The sequence below is a fragment of the Corvus kubaryi genome, unplaced genomic scaffold, assembly GCF_017639235.1.
Source record: "Corvus kubaryi isolate FWS band 111438036 unplaced genomic scaffold, C.kubaryi_AGA036_p1.0 133, whole genome shotgun sequence".
NCBI classification, from domain to species: Eukaryota; Metazoa; Chordata; class Aves; order Passeriformes; family Corvidae; genus Corvus; species Corvus kubaryi.
Window position 1 is genome coordinate 2748950 of NW_024580667.1, and position 12426 is coordinate 2761375.

Below are 12426 nucleotides of genomic sequence, written 5' to 3' on the forward strand. Positions count from 1 at the left end.
GAGATAATCTCTTTCAAAATCATGGCATTTAGTCCTACTGTTTGGGTGCAATGGACATTATATTTAAGGACTTGCATAAGCAAATTTTACATTCCTTAGGACTTGAAAACGCCTCTTCTTTCTCTCTCTCCTGTTCTTGCTCTACACCCTTCCTTGAGAACTGACTTTCATTCAGCTTGCCAAGGTCCCCTCCTTTCTTTTGTTTCCCCATGGTTCTTAAATTAAATAAGACTTGATTTAAATAATGACATGCTATAGAAAAAAAACTAGGCTTCTAGCCATAAAAACTGTGAACAAGCTATTTGAAATTTAGTTAATACCTCACATTTATAGAGGATAAGTTTTTGAAATAGGCTGTTGAAGCATTTTAAACTGTGAAGAAATAATGACCATTTCTCTATGACCAGAGAACTTCAGCTCTCATTTCTTCTCTATTTAAAATAAAAAAAAACCAACCAAAATGAACCTTTTTTGATATTATGTAGCATACTTTAATTTTTTTATACATCATCAGTGAAAGCAAGTGCTGCTCTTGTTGATGAATGTTACTGCTTATTAATTATAGCATTGAGTGTTTATAAGATGGCTTGGTAGAACAAAACCAGAGACCAGGGTGCTGATCACTGGTCATCAGTCTTGTTTATGCTGATAAGTTTTTGATGTTCTGAATAATCCCAGTGAGATAGATCTGCAAAAGAACAATGGATGGGAGGCCCTGAAATCTTCTTCCTTCCTTTCTACTGGGAATCACTGCTGGACTCTTCATTTTGAGTGTAATCATTGCTTGAGATGATACAACAAGATACAAGTACATTGAAAAATACTGAGCAGGTGTTCCTACAGACACATGCAATAAATATTCTTCCTGGTTTTGTAGACATGGAACAAACATCCACTTGTACAGGAACGGTCCAAGTATGAGAGAGCTGTCACAGTCCTCCTATTTGTGTGCCTACATCCAGCACAATGGGATTATTCACAGCATGTCACATCGTAGCCCCTGAGCCCCAAAAGGAGGCTTTAAGGGTGTCCATTCACACCACAGTCCCAAAACAGAAGATGACAACACCAAAAGACTGAAACTGCAGCGTGCCTGAAAATACCGCAGTAGAAACGAGAGTAATTATTGGTGCTGTGCTCCTTGATTAGCTTTATTGGCCTCTCTAAGGAAGCTGAACAAATGTCAATATATTTAAACTGTTCTGGTCTCTGAGGAGCCGGTTCAGAGCTACAATACCCCTGCACCTTCTGAGGCAAGTGATTGAATTTGTATTTTTCTTAGAAATGTTGGTCTGGAGAAGCTATTAGTTGTTTTCAGAAGTGTATTAATAGCAAAGATGAAGTATTTGAAGATACCTTTCTTCTTCTTTTTTTTTTTTTTTTCCTTAATTAGAAAGATCATTGGTCTGGAAATATTTCAGAGAATAAAACCGGATTTGAAAATATGGAGGTCACTGGAAAAGATGTGAGGAAAATCGAAGCCCTGGCAATGTAATTATTTTTGTGGGACAGAATGTATAAAATTTAATTGGGAGTATGAGGCACAGTAGAGGCAGGACCCTGTTCTGTTTTGGCTGATTTTTTTTGTGCTGAGTGTCTGAGGGGCTCTCAGTGAACTTTGTGCTATAAGGAAAGTCACTTGGTCTTCTACTTTGGAAACAAACCAGTTTGTTTCCCTTTTTATGCTGTGGTAAAATGGCCTAGATTTGCCTCTGTGTCTTCTTGAATTACAAGTGGTTTCTAGTTTATGGCTGAACATAATTGCTCTTGCTGTGGGACAGACAACATATACATTCATGTGAATAAAGAGATTTAGGGTCTTGGATGCACATCTTGTCCAAATGATTCAAATATGAGCATGAAAGAGTCACATTATAATTTGGGGTGCTTAGGGTGGGTTTTAGTGCCTACACATCATTGTCCAGTGTTCTTTGAGGTGCTGCAGTGTGTCCCACTTGCATGGGGTGTGCAGGTCTGGCGCAGATCCTGAGCCCTCAGGAGTTTGGAGAACTGGCTGCAGGGGGTCAGGGCACCAGAAAACTGGACTGGAGGAACTGAGCTGCACCTGTAAAATCTGAAGAGAATTTGTGGTTACTGAATTTGTGTCAGAGAAGCTGCTTGTTTGGTAGCTAGCTAGCCCCTTTGGCAGTAGATTGTCTGATAAGGAGACCCAAAGAAAACATTTTCTACTCTCCTTCCTATGACAGTTTGACATTTCAGAGACTGCAATGGGACTCTACTAGTTCATCAAACTCAGAGAGCTTTTGCTGCTTCAGTTCTGTTGGAAAACACCATGAGAACATCCTACGAAAAAATACCTGAGTGACTTGACTACTTTTAGTTATGGAAATATTTTACATGTATTTCATCTCTAAGTTCTCTGTTCTAAGCCCACTCTCTCAAAGTGCTGGAAAACTGTGGATGAGGCAGAAAGTGTCAAGGTAACAGAAATGAACTGTTACTAAAACCTTACCTCTTCTACTCCAGGAATAACTGGTATTTGAGAGAGAGGAGGAGAATAGTGAGGCTGAGGGATTCCTTGTCAAGGAGGGAAGGGAAGCAAAACCTCTTTCATAAAGTCCAGCCTGTGGCTGAAAGTAAGAAACAGTGGTATCAGTGAAAGTATGTGTGCACCTTAGTCCAAGTAAGCAACTTTTCCTAACTTCTTGAAAGACCTGCACACCTGGAGGACCTACATGGGCAAGCACAAAGTCCTGCCCCTGGGGAGGAACAGCCCCATGCACCATCCAGTATATCCTGGGGGCTGACCAGATGGGGAGCAGCTCCAGAAAAGGCCCAGGGGTCCTGGTAGACATCAAGTTGAACATAAGCCAACAATGTGCCCTCGCCTTGAAAAGGACTTATTGCATCATGGGCTGTGTTAGGAGGAGTGCTGTGCAGCAGGTGAAGGGACAGGATCCTTAGGTGATCCTAAGGTGATCCTTAGGCTCTCTACTCAGCCCCTGGTGAGGCCACATCTGGAGTGTTGGGTCCTGTTTTGGACTCCCCAGTAAAAGAGAGATGGAGCTACTAGAGACAGTCAAGTGAAGGGACACAAAGATGATGAAGGGACTGGAGCATCTCTCCTGTGAGTAAAGGCTGAGAGAGCTCGGGTTGTTCTGCCTGGAGAAGAGAAGGCTCAGAGAGGGGATCATAAATGTGTTCAAATGCCTGAAGGGAAGGGGTGTTGCAAAGAGGACAGAGCCAGGCTCTTCTCAGTGGTGCCCAGTGACCGGAACAGAGACAGCAGCCCCAAACTGAAGCAGAGGACGCTCCATCTGAACGTTAGGAATCACTTTTTTGCTGTGGGGGTGACGGAGCACTGGCACAGGTTGCCCAGAGAGGTTGTGGAGTCTCCGTCCTTGGAGGTGTTCAAAAGCTCTCTGAAGGTGGTCCTGTTTGAGCATGGAGGTTAGACCAGATGACCTCCAGAGGTTTTCTTCAACCTTAACTATTCTGTGATCTTGTAGTTGTGCTGAGACGTCTCCTCTGAGGTATTTCTTTACTATAAAGAAGGTGGAAATTGCCCTTCTGTTTTCCCTCACTACTCTTGCATCCTGGATCTGTTTCTTTAGCCCTCAACATATCTTCTAAAAGTAGTTTTTTATTTATAAAATTAATTTATATTAATATCTAAAAATTATTTTTTATTTTAGAAGGCTTAGGTAATAGTTCAGTTCCTCTGTAGCACTGAAAGGTCTGTGAGTAGTTCTTTGCACAGTCTACACAACTCTGGTGTTTGCTGATACAAGTGAACACCAATGTGGCAGAACACCACTGCTCTGTGGAACATAAATCTACTCACTGAAGGCAAAACAAATAGCAAAACGCTCTAAATATATCTAAGCTCCTAGATATAAATTTGTATACATTATCTGACCACACTTTTGGCATACTGAGATCCGATGGGTTATTCTTGGATAGCTGAACACTACTTCTACCTCTGATTTCTTACTTTTTTTTTTCTTTTGCACTTGATTGTCACCTTATCATTACCCTGACGTGTATTCATATATATGTAATTCCATTCATTCTTGCTTGCAGCCATAATGTAGTTTTGAGACAGTCGCGCATACTGAACAATATAGCAATCTGATTGTTACTACTCTACAAAAGTCTCCTCTCTCTTCCCATCCAGCTTGTCCAAGTAGCAAAATGCTGATTAAGTTCCTTTCACTTGGAAATTTTGCTCTGATTACAGACATGACAACTTTTTGTTTCCTTTCCTTTTCTTTTATTTTTTTAACCTACCTCCAAGTAGAAGTAGTGGTGCTCTTTCTCTGCTGACATTGTTTTCTCTGAAGTAAATTATTTGATGCTATTTGTTCTCTGGAGCACTTGTGTTTAGGTAGTGACTCAGTAGTCTGGATGCCCTGGTGGAGGTTGCTGGTTTGGTGGACACACTCATACTGGTTTATGTCAACAGAGAATTTGTCCTGTAATGTTGACTCAAGATAAATATTTTGAAGGAGATAAACTTGAAGTGTTCACAGAATTTCTTTCTTTAACTGGGGGTTTTTGGGGTTTTATTTTTGGTGCAATTTTAAAAAAGATAACTTCTTCCATCTTTGGAAGAGTTATCATAAGTATTTTGTGGTTTTTCCTCCTCTTTCTTCCTGCCACAAGTTATCAAACCATTAACGGTCATTTGTACTGAAATAGTCCATTAATTACAATAAACCTGCTTGCTGTGACCTGGGCTGTATTAATTACTTCTAGCAACAAATTGTGGGGTTTTTTATATTTGTTTTGTAGTTCAGTTCTACTCACAGTTCCTTGGGGACTGAACACTAAAAATATGTTTAACTGTACAGATTGTTCTAGCTGTTAGAGAGCATTTCCTTATTCCTGTAAGAACTTGATGTGGGAGCAGCTCTGAGTTGACTGAAGGGCAAATTTTTTTGGCAGAATGAAAGTCATCCATCTAATACCAGATCAAAAGAGCATCTCTCTCAAACAGATGCTATTGAAATTTTTTTTAAAAGCGAAAAAAATTAGAAATTGGAAAGTCACAATCAAAAAAGTGCTTACAAAGGCTCTGCAAGGAAGCCAACTGGTTTAAAAATAAAAAGCCCAGGAGCATCAATAAGTTGACCAGTTACAGCGTCTGGTCTTGCAAAGTTACACCTCATGTTTTCATTCCATCCACAATGCCTTGGGGGCAGGTTTTTGTGTCTCAGTATTAATGGGCTTGCTACTACATAATTGGTGAACTTGTTGCAATGAGAGCCTTGGAGTAAGAATCGTGTTTGAGTGTGTAAGACAGTAGTAAGTGTAAGACAGTAGGACACCTAAACAGTGACACATGTAAGTAAAGATATTTAGGATGGCTTTTGCTCGACATTATGGAGTGCTGTGCTGTTGGTAAAATGTCTGAGAGATGCAATTTCTTCAATTTTAAGAACCGGACGTTGGTTCAAATTAAATCAGAGAAGTTTACTGATGTTGGTGTACCAATTTTGAATGTCTTGAAGGGTATGTTATAACAAAAATCTCTTTCCAGGCACTGTATGTGTGTTTCCTGCAGCAGATAAAAGAAACATGAGCAGATGCACTTTGCTACTCTAGGCCAAATTCCTTTAAATATGTTATTCAAAACTTAAATTTGCAAATTATTCTGCTGTAATGTGGGGTTAACGGTTCAGAATGTTTCCTCTATCCCTGCAGAAAATGCCTGTGCACCACAGTTCATTTTATGAGGTTAAAACCTGCAGGACTTTTGAACCTTGTGATGCTTGTTAGCATAAAGCAAGGAAGTTGCTCTTTTTGTTGGGCACAGGACTGGTAACCAGGGTATGAAGCTCTATTCTTGCCTGAGTCTCCAAGCCTTCCTGTGTGACCTGGAGAAAATAATTAGTCTTCTTGACGCCTTATGTTGTGCACCTATAAAAAGGAGAAAAGTTCTGAAAGTCCTGAGAATGAGGGTTTTTAATTCCTGAGCATTTTCATGATGCCTTGGGATCCTGAAAAGGAAGGTACCAGATAAAGGCAAAGAACTGATTGCCTTTATTTTTGCAAAGAATATTTGTCAATGTCCTTCTTTTTCAAGATTTGAAAGCACAATTTGGAAAAGCCCCTTGAAGTCTGAAGTCCTTAATATATCCATCATCAGACATAAACACTTTTTTTTTTCTTCCTCCCTCTCTCTGGCTCACTTTTTAGCTTTCATTTCTTACTCCTCAGGAAAGTCTCCTACAAGCGGTCCATGTGTTTCTGCTGATTACTGCTTGATGCCATTTTAGAAAAATGAAGCATAATTAAATAGTAAGAGGAACTGGGCAGTAAAAGGGGTAGCTTTTGGACAATTCATGGAATAGTCGGTGCCTTTTAATGGTAGGGTACTTCCTCTGCTCATGAATTATTCATTTTAATGCTTTTGTTATAATGGCGACAGTGTTCGGTCTCTGAGGCAGTTCTGGACAGCCTTCCTCTGCTGAAATACTGCACAGCAGCAGCTACCATTTATTTTATAAACTAATGCATCTAAGTCAATACCGCAGTGAGTAAATGTATTTTCAAAATCGAGAAAATGAAAAAAGAGGACGGATAACAATATTGTAACCAAGGGGATCTGTTTTGCTGAAGGGTTCAGTTTGTTTACTTTTCTGGGAACTATTTCGGGACGTAATTTAAAATAAATATTTTTACAGATTATTGTGTTTAGTATTAGATTCAGATTATGTCTATAATGAAAACAGGCATTAGTATCTCTGCTGTATACAGCACTGTGCAATAAAGGGCAGTTAAAAACCACTCACTGTACATAAACACATGGAGTTTTTCTTAAAACTACTGTTTAAAGGTTTCTTTGAAGCAGTTTTTTAAGATGAAACATAACATAACCACATAACCCACACAGAAAATGCATCTGAGTCATGTGCGTACAGAAATAAAAGTTTCTTTGTGGTGTCTAGTATCAGCCCTTCATTAAAGCATGGACTTTCCTGAAGAGAAATTCCAGTGCAGGCGGTTGAGGGTTCTCCCCATCTTTCCCCTGCCTGCCTACACTTCCCTGACTCTGAGTTAAACCCCTGAGCCTTGGCAGGGTGTGTTAGGGAGAGTCCCGTGCGGAGCAGGGAATTTGGGGCTGGGGGCTCCGTGCTGCTGTTCCCAGTGGACACAAATGTGTGCTCCTCTCAGTGCTCTCCCTCTCTGATGTGATTTTAGAAGTGGTGTTTTCTCCCAAGCCGTGTCCTCACTCCTAAAATGCCTTCAAGCAACAGATAAGTGCGTGTGGGGGACGGAAGCAGTGAGCAGATAGATGAGTGATTAGGTCATTGGGATGAGGACGGAGGGTTTTTGTACGCCGAGCTCCCTTCTCGTTTCTTGCTGATCAGATTCTCCACGAACACAGAGGGCTGAAACTGCGTAAGTAGAGGAAACAGAACTCCATAGATGGATAAAGCTGCAGAGCTGTAAGGAGCAGTGGAGAAGAGAGAAGTCTGAATTGAAAGTATATGTGGTTTCGGGGAATCTGAATCATGCAGTATTACTTTCACTTTTTCTAGGCTTGTATTTCCTATGAACAAACCATTGGGGAGATAGAAGTTCTGATTTAGATAATGTCTTGCAGTCTTTGGAATAACACATTCTGCGGGAGGGGGAGTCCTTTCGGCAAAGGTCGCGCTCCGTGAGCCGAGAGCTTTCCCCGCTGCCCACGTCCACATTGTTTCTGCTGGGAATGTCAACTTTGGGCCTTCTCCTGCAAATTTTTCATATATTTAGGTGACCACCCCACGTAAAATGGAAGCACCGATAGGAACTCCTCCTTTCCTTTTTCCTGTAGCTCTGCTCAGACCATTCTGTGTTAGCATGGTAGTGGTACAAAGTGTGTGGTCTTTCAGCTCTGACTAATGCATTTTGTGCTGTGTGACTGAAAATGCCTCGTAGTCTGCCAGGGCTGACTGAGGGTTGTGGAATGTGGTGCCTTTTTCTCTGTTTTTCTCTGATTTATTTTTTTCTTCCTCTTCTTTTTTTTTTTTACCCCCTCCTTTTTTTTTTTTTTTTTTTTTTTTTAATCTTTTTCTTTTCAGTACAAATGTGTAGGCAGCTTGTTGAGAAACCTCGGGATGCAGGGGAAATGCTTGTGCGTTGTGGAATGCGGCTTCCCCTGGGAGACCCCAGCCAGGCGGGCAGTGAATGAGCAAAGTGGAAGAATGAGAAAGGGAGGAGGTCGGAGGCAGGGACAGATAGGAAAGAGTGAGCGAGGAGGAAGGAAGGAGGTGGAAACGGAGGGGCCCATTTCCCTTTTTTCTGAAGCAATGACAGCTGGTTCTGTCCTGCCTCACATGACAAAGTGCTGTGGAGAGGAGTATTTAAGCTGGAAGCCAATGAGCAAGAGTGGTCAGCTGATTATATTTTAATTTCTTTCCAGGGTTTAGTCAGGTGATCCCTGATGAGTAGCCAGCCCACCAAGAAGGGACTTCAGCACACAGGTAAGAAAGAAGCTGTGTACTCTTACATGCAGCTGGGGGGTCTGGGCAGAAGGTAAACAGCTCTAACATTGTTTGAATAGTTAAAAAAAAAATTCCTGACTTGCTTGGGTGTGTAACACTGTGATTGTCTCTTTCAATGCTGCTATTTCTGCTATTCAGTCTTGTTCTTGATTTTTTTTTTTAAATCTGTCTTCAATTAGAAGCTTTATTGCAAAAAGAAAAGAAAAAAACAATTGTGTGGTGTTAAATATAGACCTGGGTATTGCATGAATATTGCATTTTGTTACTTTTTGAATAAAATAACTTTCCATAATGCAAGTGTGTCAAACTCATATTTAGAGGGGAATTCCCAAATACTTGAACTATGAGTCATAAAAAGTTAAAGGACCAGTACAACAGTTCAGGATAAAAACTCCGTTCAGCCTTGGGTGGCTGCTTTTGTCAGTGTTGGTAGCAAAATATGTCTTAAAAAAAACCCCAAAGATGCACAAGGCTGAAGCTGTTTAAACTCTGCTGACCAAACCTAGAAGATAGGTGGCAGAGATGAAACAGATGACTGGGGAGGAGGATTGTGCAAGTGCTCTTGATTTCATGCATCTTTTCTTTCATTGTGTCTAGCAACCTGGTGAATGGGTCTTCATATGTGCTGAGGGTGCTTCAAAGGGCTCTGACGCCTTAATTCCTGTTATATAATGTCTTAGCAAGAAAACAGACTGAAAACCAGTAATAAGTACTATAAATGAAAGAGTACAAAATAAAAATGCCTGGTGTGTGTGACAGATAAAAGTGGGGTTTAGCTGGTTTCATGCCTTGCTATTGTGCTACACTCTCTTCTCTTTAAACATATCTACGTAAGATGTTCTTCCTTACTGTTGTTTTTCCTTACTAGAAGAGCTCAGATACTCTCTGATGTTCTGAAAGACTCCTGTTTAAAGATGTGTTCAGGGTTTTTAAAGATGAAAGGGGCAGACAAGTGTTCCCAGCTCCCACCTGCAGCTCTGAAAAACTCCTCATGGTCTAGTGTTGAAAACTTTATTTTGAAAACCTGTCATACAAATTTCTATGTTTTACTGGTAACATTGCTCCTGCTCACTAATTTGCAGTATTTAAATAAAAACTATTTGAGCTGTACTTTCTTCTAAGAGGCTGGTGCTACACACAAATGAATAGAGATGCGTGACTTTCCAATTTTTTGTTTTAATTTCATGATATTTCTCTTTTTCTCATTGTTAAGAAGTCTCTACTTGTAACAAGCTGGCTGGGGGATGTTGGTACTGTCTTATAACAACAACTGGTTCTTAGATGCTCCGATGTCCTGAGGTTTGATCTGGGGAAGACCCTGGAATGGAGTAGTGGGATAGGTGGAGGAGCATTTCTGTTGCCTTCAGTGGACCTTTATCATGTACAAACCTGAGGAAACACTCAGGCTTGAGTGGCAGTCTGGGAGGGTAATTGCAAAAGCAGGGGAAGCATCAGAGAGGTTGAGGGCAACAGTGGATTTCCAGCAAGGGATAAGAGCTGCGAAGCTGGCTTCATGGCGCAGAGAGCGCTCTCCAGTTTCAAACAATTCTTGGCAGTAGTTCCCCACTGAAGGTTTTCAAGGCATGCTTTTCCCTTCTTATGGGATGGGAGGAGGAGGGTTTCATGAGGTGAGGAAAGCTCGGTGAAGTGAAACAGTGTCAGGCAATAATGGCTCTGGTTAGCAGAGATTGCTCTGAAGTGGCTCCTTGCCGTGAGGGCAACAACGAGGCACTTGGTGTTCAGTGCCCCCGTTCCCAAAGAGAATTGGGCTTGGGGCTCTGGAAAATTAGGCAATAGCCCTGAAAGTACCCCAAGTTCCTGCAAGCCCTTCTGCATTGGCTTCATCTTAAGCAAAGCGATCTTTTATGAATGGATGCAAATCTTCTTAAGCTCCTTGCAGTTGTCCTGAGGGGAATTCCTGGCAGGTGGGCTTGTCCAGGCTGCACGCTGCAGAAACGCTGCCAGGGCACAGGCAGGATCCAGGCAGTTCATGTCCTCACACAGGGGTGTTGCTGTGGAGTGAGAGGGGGTCGGACATGTGGAACTGGAATGGGTAAAAACTTTCAGAGAGTACTCAATTTTTTTCTTCTTTTTTTTGGTCTTTTTTTTTTTTTTTTTTGTTGCCATTTTGGTTTTTGGGTTCTGTTTGCTTTATTTTATGGGCTTTAACCTATTGATTATCTGTGACCACTAGCATCTTTAATAATGTAGCCTGTCTAGTTCAAATATATCTCAGAGACAGGAAATACTTCTGTTTCAGGTCTATTTCTGCCTTTTCACTTGTGTTCTTAATGTTTTCATCTGAAGAGAGGGATTTGTTTGAAATATTTGAAGTGCAGTTCCTAGATTTCCACTTATTGACATGAGAATATCTCTTTCACATAACTTCTGACTTGTGATCACTTCAGGTCATGTTTATTTAACCCTGGCAATGCCTAATGATCATGATTGCCTTGGAGATCGTAGGAAAAAGTAAATAACTTGACCTGCAAATGAGGAACTGATTCTGTGTATATGGCACTATAAAGGATAACATCTGCAGCATTTAATTTTCCTTAGAGCAGTGGAAGAAAAATTAAGAGTTTCACAGCTGTACTGAGTAAACTTGCAAGAATATGAGCTCTTAACACCTTTAAATACAGAGATGCTTACTTTCGTAAATAAAATTGGTCTAAGAATCTCAAGAAAGTTGAATCACATTATTTTAATGGAATATTTGTTATAATGAAGTGGTTTACAATACATTTTCTCACATTGTTGTTATTAACTTCGGAAAGTGATTTTTTGTTGTTGTTTTGCTTTTTATTACTAGATAGAGGGCAGACCCTGCTGTTACTCATTTAGTAAGATTTCTGTACATTGTAGGGCTTCACTTGACACCAAAACAGTCATTACTTAAGTGCTACATCCCACTTGTCTTACAGTTGGACAGCGCTTCAGCTGCTTAAAACCAAAACCCTTCATTCCTCTCTTTCCTAGTTATGAGCACAAAGATCCGAAATGGGATTTTCCACTCCCGTGGCACTAAGAAGCTTAGACCTTTTTGGTATTATTCACACGAATCTCTTAAGGCTTCGCTTGCATCCTGACGCTCGAAGAGCCCCGCGAGGTTTCACTGTTCCCTGGCAGAGGCCTGAGGAGCCTGGGGGATGCTCTCGGAGGGGCGGTCCGCTGGTTTGTGGCGCTGGCTCGGCTCGCGGGGCTGCCGGGGCTCTGTGCCCGCAGCCGGGGCGCGGCTGCAACCGGGCGGGGCAGTGCCGGGGCAGGGGGGCTGTCGCCCTCCCGTGGCAGGACGCGGTACTGCACCGCCCACGCCGCTCCCCCGGCTCGGGGGAGCCACAAACGATGAACTCCCATCATTTCTCTGCCTTTTTTTTTTTTTTTTTTTCCCCTCTCCACTCAGAAGATGAAAAAAGAGACTGTTAGAGGCAACTCCAGCAAGTTCAACGTTTCTCGCTCTCTAGTTTCTCGCTTTTCCCTGATATGATGGAGAGGGACTTTTTACAAGGGCGTGTAGAGACAGGATGAGGGGGAATGGATTCAAACTGAAAGAGAGTAGGTTTGGATTAGGTATTAGGAAGACATTCTGTACTGTGAGGGTGGTGAGGCGCTGGCAGAGGCTGCCCAGAGAAGTCGTGGCTGCCCCATCCCCAGAGGTGTTCAAGGCATGGTTGGGTGAGGCTCTGAGCAACGTGGTCTAGTAGAACGTATCCCTGCTCATGGCAGGGTGTTGGAATTGTATGGTCTTTAAGGTCCCTTTCATCCCAGGCCGTTCTATGATTCTATGGTTTTATGCATGTTTTCTGTACTGGTGCAGCTTGTGTGATATAATACACAGTGAATGGTGATTAACTGTGCTGAGACATACTAAAAAACACCCACCTCTATGAAAACTGAGAATATGCTGAAACAATGAAAAAAAGAATCTTCGGAAATCTCTGTTTACTGAAATGTGACATTAAGGTTAGCA

General features: G+C 41.7%; 1 long non-coding RNA gene across 3 annotated transcripts in view; it reads left to right on the plus strand.

The window, feature by feature from the left end:
- Window positions 1–12426, plus strand: part of LOC121667528 — a 77895-nt gene that overhangs the window by 28969 nt on the left and 36500 nt on the right. For all 3 annotated transcript variants that reach the window (XR_006017086.1, XR_006017085.1, XR_006017087.1), the window contains exon 3: window positions 8375–8435. This is a non-coding gene — a long non-coding RNA (uncharacterized LOC121667528). The remainder of the gene's footprint in view (window positions 1–8374; window positions 8436–12426) is intronic.